At 40.8% G+C, this 6,989-nt stretch overlaps 1 protein-coding gene across 1 annotated transcript in view; it reads right to left on the bottom strand.

The window, feature by feature from the left end:
* STX17 (syntaxin 17) overlaps positions 1-1,222 on the bottom strand; it is a 34,155-nt gene extending 32,933 nt beyond the window's left edge. The window contains exon 1 of the mRNA XM_018568846.1: positions 1,217-1,222. The gene's annotated coding sequence lies outside the window, so the exon portion shown is untranslated. The remainder of the gene's footprint in view (positions 1-1,216) is intronic.
* Between the last annotated feature and the right edge of the window lie 5,767 nt (positions 1,223-6,989).

The following is a 6,989-nucleotide window of genomic DNA, read 5'->3' as shown; positions in this document are numbered from 1 at the left end:
CCTGCATAAAGGTTTTCTGATCGTTCCAACAATGATCAGAAAACTGTAACATTGTTTCAGGAATAGATACATTATGTTTCTATTAATAAAAACAACTGTACAGAGCTAAGAAACCTCTAACCCCCCAAAACATTAATAAATATTATAAATAAGTGATATAAACCATCAATAAATGGATAATGAAAATATAGTGTACAAAAAACTGTATATAACTTGAATTGTTAATTTATATCATGATAAGTTAGTGTAAAATTGATAATTCACACAGTGAAAAAATATTTCTAAATACTATATAAATAAAAAAATAATTCATAAATCTACAAATATTCCATGTGCAAAGTTCATTACAAGAAACAATCTTGAAAATCCATTCCACATCCCAGTGAGAAAACAGAGTATCCAAAAAGTGCTCCGTATTAAGTTTGTGTTCTCCTCATGCCACACAATCACCCCCTTATGAGTATGCACTCACCGCATACATTTGGCTGCGAACTAACAGCCAAATCTCATTAAAGTGCCAGATGGATTCCCTTTGTTGATATATGTTCATCACCGATATCCACGTCATAAGGATTTAAAAAACTCCTCATTGTACAATAAGCCATATTTAATTTATTAGAGATCCATAAAAAAAACCTCACATGTATAGTAAAAGACAAGCAGCTGGTAGATACAAGCAAAACAACACACTTCCGTGTTATGTGTAGCGTCAAACAGACCCCCACTGACGCGTTTCATCATCAAGATGTCTTCAAGGGACGACAGGTCTGTTCAACTACACCGTTCACGTTCATTTTTAGCAAACATATAAACATTGCATTCACAAAAAACTGCCACTAGATGTCCCCCTTCTCAGTGGGATATATTCAACCCATAATATAGTGAAATAAGATACCAATTGATATATAAAAACTAACAGAATATACTTTTCACTAGACTAAATATATTTTTTTCAATAGATAAAACTAAGCCCATTATTGTTAATAAAATAAATCCCATTATTGCTAATAAAACTAATAAAATAAAATAATCCAAGCAATAAAATGTAGTTACCATTATTAGTTATCAATCAACCAACAAAAAATCAATCAATAATAATCACTAACAATAATAACAACCCATACCATTACCCATCAACATTATTACCTATATTATTTTTTATTTTTTGTCACCTATATCATTAATTACTAAATATATTAATGAAAAAATATATAACTTTATTTAAAAACTACTAGGAACTATATCCTTATTTATTACTTAAAAAACAATTTAGGTCAAAATAAATATTAAGCCCCTTGGGAACCATGGTATCCAGTAGGAAAATCCATTTGGATTCATTCTGAGAAACCTTGCGGGTGAGGTTAGTACCTCTCCCGTGCTTTTCTACTTTGTCAATCCCCACTATTTCGTTCCTGAAAAGCGATCGGTTTCTGAAAAAGGTTAACTCTTTCATTAATGGATGCCTCTATACTGATTCTCAGTGGTTACCAGCATTGCAGGGCCGCAAATAACTGGTCACGTACAGTGTACGTGGCCAGTCATTTGGTCACTTTGTGGCGAGACGTACAGTGTACGTCTTCCGTCATGAGGGGGTTAAGGGGGGCAATGATACTGATTATTGTCCACCTTTTAGACCGATAACCGGTACCGATATTCTGTTTACATCCAGCTGCACCAGTTTGTTTAGTTTTTTTGTTGTATTCTGACAGCGGCCAGCATTAGCTCCCCTGCCATCTGCTTATTCCCTTGCTATCTGTTTTTTTTATTCTATTTTGAAAGCAGCCGCCGTCAGAGTAAAGAAAAAAAAACAACAGATAGCAGGGGAATGAATATCTAGGCTGCTTTGGCTTTTTCAAATTGCAATAGCCAATAGCAGGCTGGCTATTGTACTCGCCCACTGCTGCTGTCAATCAGCAGAGGGGGACATGAAGGATTACCTGAAGGAGAACTTCAGGTCCATGTCTGCTGATTGACAGCAGCAGTGGGTGGGTGCAATAGCTAGCCTGCTATTGGCTATTGCAAATTGAAATAGCCAATAGCAGCTTAGCTATTCGTTCTCCTGCTATCTGTTGTTATGTTCTGTTTTTTTACTCTGAAGGCGGCCGGTGGCCGCTGTCACAATATATAAAAAAAAGATAGCAGGGAAATCAGCAGATTGGAGGAGAGCTAATGCTTGCGCCAGTGACATCAGATGACCTATAAGAATCAGTGTGAGCACTGAGCCAGTTGCTGACTGGTCTTCAGCTCTCCCTTGCTCCTGTGCTATCCGTTTCCTGTGACTCAGTTTCAGAGGCATAACTAGAAACCTCAGAGCCCCCGATGCTAGAAACCATTAAGGCCCCCCCAAAGAAAACATGATTTTGATACCTTTTTTTTTCTTCTATTAAATAAACAGTATGTATGTTAGGACTTTCAGGGCTGGTTCAAACCAGCTCCAGTGGATTCCGGCCCGATTTGGTGCTGGAACGCACTGGATCACATCCTGGCCAGCTCACTGTGTTCTGGGGTGGGAGGGGGACGTGGCGGTGCATTAAAGTCAATGGCACCGCAGGCACGCCCCCTGGCCGCAGTGCGATCGCCTGCACCGAAACGCATGGCAAATGTCCAACTGGCCGAACACCAGGGCCCAGTCGCAAATGTGACCGCTGCGACCCTGGTCATTTCACCTGCGCGTAGTATCAGTATTGGCACTGGTGCATCCCTACTTAATAATATAATGTATTGCTGGGACTGACTGGAGAGGGTCCTCTCCCAACAGAAGAATGTGCTGCCTGCTGTATCGGTAGAGGCTCCGCAAGGCAGACAAGTGACAGGCGCAGCCTCTCCATCCCCACACAGCTGCCCGTACATTCAGAGCGCAGCGGGGGAGGAAGCAGCTAACCCGAAGAGGGGGACAGCATGAGGAAGCTTCGGGCCCTCTGCTTCCTTTCTGGCCCCCCCCCCAACAGGCAGAACGCCAGGGCCCGGTCGCAATAGTTCCGCCAGTGCTCTGTTTACCTGTGCATGATTCTGGCTGACGACTTTGACTTTGATTTGGTACTTCACCTGAGCTCTAGATTTACCCAGGTATGACTCTGGCCTGTGACCCTGATCCTGCTTTTGAACGATTCGGCACCTCACCTCTGTATCTGATCCTTCTGTGCATGACCCTTGCTTGTGACCTCAACCCTGATTACCAGCTCAACTACACTCTGACCTTGCAACGCATGGTACCTCAGGTTCCTGCAACATCAGTTCCTGTAGACGCATTAGCCTGGTCAACACACTCAAACTGCAGTACAGGGTCCCACCAGACGACCTCTTCGGCACTCATGCCTCCTCTCACTTGTTACTATGATGGGGAGTTGGACTGGTGGTGCAAGAGTAGCCCCTTATTCAGCTCGTTCTCCAGTCAGGTACGTGATAAATATACTGACAGAACATTTAGGAATTTTTATCAGGAAATCAGGCTGCTGCTTTCTCAAATATGCAGTATAATCTCACGTTGGCTAATTTGGGGCTAATCTGTACTTAAAAAGGCCTGAAAATGATTCTGGTATGCATAGTGGTTAAAAAGTTATAACTAAGTAACCTTGCGCATACCAAAACTTCAAAACTTGGTCTGGTCATGAAGGTTTTGCTTACCCCTGTTTGTAAATGGGTTACATAGTTACTTTTTATTAGGTATAAATCAGTATAGCAAGTATCTACATACTGAATGTGTATCATTAGCATGAAAGTCTAATACACTGTCAGATGCGTAAACAGATTAAAAGTCTTCTTTAAATAATTGCTAGAAAAAGATTCATGGTTTTAGGCCCACTAGAGATCAGGATACAGAGAAAACCAATTAAAGGGAAATATTTGTTTAAGTTTTTTGCATGTAAAAATTTACTTTAAAAAATGAGATATTTGTACTTGCTAAAAATCCCTTTCTTGGCCATTAAGGAACATTGCATTTCATAACCATGGTTTATACTGCTTGCTACAGGAGGATTGGACACTCTATGGCTTCTGACCTCTTTTCACTTCATTGTGGCTCATGTAAGGGTATGAACTTTCTGTTTTTGTCTGTCCATACACCATTTTTATTTAGTGATTAATATCTTGAGGTCTCCTTTAGCAACCTTGTGAGGTTTTTAAATAATTTTAGGGACTGGGTTTAAAATGTTGTTTTCTTTATGCTTAACAAAACATTATATGATTTTATACAAGCGATGTGGTTGATTGTGAGTGGATTTGTGATGGTATTAAAGTTGGTAGAAATGCAAGCAAACATGTTTGGGACTTCTACAGAAAAAGGAAAAATGTAAGCTGGTAAATTGTAGTCCCAGAGTGGCAAATAAGATACTGTATTTGTTGAGCCAGTTGGTGCTCATCAGTCTACAAATCAAGAGAATTGCAATTATCGTGTGCTGGAAAACCGAAGCGAGATACCAGTGGGTCTAGCTGCCACTTGCAGATCTACAGAGACAAAACAATTCCAGTGACACATGCTGTAAAGCAGTGGTTTCCACACTTTAGAAACAAAGGGGTAGTTCACTTTCTGTCACTCTGTTTGGGAGCAAGACTGGTCAGTGTGACGTACACCTGGCCCGAACCCGCTGTACGTCAATCACACGTGACTATACACAGTTCTGAACTGAGTGTGGCATCACAAAGACATGGCGATACCACTCTCAGCCTCACCGTGCACAGAGATTTCCCAGCTTATGGGACAATAATCTCAGGCCAGCAGACTGAGAGCGATCGTCACTAGGGTTGGTTAACTCCGCGGTTAACCCTTTACACACCAAATATTAGCCGCCACCCCATGTTTTTTTTAACGGAAACACGGACCGTGCCCAGCAAGTGCTGTAACAATTTAAAACACTTAAACAATGCCTATGATACCGCTGTCCTCTCAGACAGGAATATGACAGGATTCTCTATACAATAGCACTCGTCACAGAGGCAAGGACACCTTAAGTTCATATTTAGAGTGTAGAGATAAGCTTAACGATTTTTAAGATCATCCTTTAATGAAAGAAATGGTGCAGAAAAATATACAGAAAAATATATTAATAAAGAGACAAAATATATAAGAACAGTAAAATAAAAGGTGAATACCTAACAGTCCTGGTTTTAGGAGTTCTGATAGAGCCCAAGGTTCAATAGAGGGGTCTGAAGGGGTCTCCTTTAAGCAAGTTTTAAGCAGATGATGTCCAGATATTAAAGGGGAACTCTTCTGTGGTGTTAAGAGTTTCTGATGTTGCCGGAGTTCCTTTCTTGATATTTCAAAACAAGAGCCTCTCTAGCTGCCTCGGCAGCATCTTTTTGTCAGCCCTCTAGGGGGTATCATGTAGCTGGCTCTTAGGGCAGGGCTGTGGAGGGAGAGTAGGAGGGATGAGCCTTTTCAAGTTCCTCCTCTGCTCCTCCCAGACGATTAAAATCATAATTTAAGATGATAGCGGAGTATTTATATTTAATACGGTCCGGCAACCACCAAATTATGATGTGTCATGAAGTTCCCGTTAGATTAAATCTAAAAATGCCGCCAGGTTCTTTCGTATGTCAACTCAATTCTTTCCTGGCAACCCGACCTGGACTATACACTCTGCTTATTTTGGTTCTTTGATGCCTCCAAACGATCGCAATGTATCCCCAACTACAAAGGCCTGGACTGGCTTCACATCTGCTTATAGCCAGGAGGTGTATCATGCGACATTGGGGTGCTCCCAAGGATCCTCAGCTCCAAGAAATTGTCGGTGATCTGAAATCGTTGTTATACACAGAAAGACTTGATGCGGAGATGCACAAAAAAACTCGCACTAAATTTTTCTTTTGTAGGTGGAGATAATTTATAGGCAAATCTCTAACATCTCTGGAGATCGAACAGCTTATGAAGCCCTTTCGTTATACTAACTGGTATTTTCGAGAGGAAATGTCAAATGCCTTGGGGGTTTTGCACCTAGACTCAGAATGAGATAACCTTTCTGTAGTTGTCCTCGTTTGCTTCCAAGGAGCGCTAATGTTTGTTACACATAGTGACTGTTATGTTTTATTGAAGAAATTACATGATTTATTGTGAAACTTACATGTTAGGATAGGATGCAACACTTGTATCTATTGTGCCTTAACCAAGCTACTTACCTTGAATTATAGATGATTATTGTGGTTTTATAGTTGGCTGTAAATTGCTGAAATTTTTTAATAAAATTTTATTGAAAAAAACGTGCCCCAAATATGAAGGATGGTGGGCCAGGAAGGTAAATGTCGCCTGTCCAGCCGAGGCTTATTGAAAACGATGAATTCTTGATATCTGTGTTCTCGTTGTGACGAGACAGAGCTATTTGTGCACTTAATTTTACACTATCACTGTCCAATTCCAAATTATGAAATGTAGCTCATACTGTAACTCAGGTTTATGACCTTGGGTGAATGCTGGGTCACCTGGGTTCATTACCTCTACCAGACCTGCTTGTGTTTATCAACTTGTCCACTGGTAACAGATGAATGCCTGCTTGCATGCCTTTAAATAGGGACAGCTATAAAAGGTTTAGAGGGTTATTTGGGACTCTCACTAGTGCTGGGGCAATAAAGACCACAGACCAGATAAGCAGATCTCTCTTGGAATGTGGAGGGACCTGGCAAATGACTAAATGAAGGCCTGCATTTGCTCTGAACTGGGGAACAAGAGAATGCTATATTTAATATTAATAGACTCAAACACCATTATCGCCCAAATAATGCCTGTGCTTCAAAGGTCAGTGGGAGTAAAAATGTGCCTATGCCAGTGGTCAGTAGGAGAACAAAATACCCCTATGTCAGTGGTCAGTGGGAGGAAAAATTGCCCTTATGTCAGTGGTCAGTGGGAGTAATAAATGCCCCTACGTAAGTAGTCAGTAGAACAAATTATGTCAGTAGAACAAATAATTGCCCCTTCAGCAGTGGTCAGTAGGAATAAAAAAATGCTCTGGCATCAGTGGAATTACAAAATGTCCATGTGTCAGTGGGAGTAATAAAAGCGC

The sequence above is a fragment of the Nanorana parkeri genome, unplaced genomic scaffold, assembly GCF_000935625.1.
Source record: "Nanorana parkeri isolate BGI_ZX_2015 unplaced genomic scaffold, ASM93562v1 scaffold1252, whole genome shotgun sequence".
NCBI classification, from domain to species: Eukaryota; Metazoa; Chordata; class Amphibia; order Anura; family Dicroglossidae; genus Nanorana; species Nanorana parkeri.
This window is presented reverse-complemented; position numbering and strand designations above follow the sequence as displayed.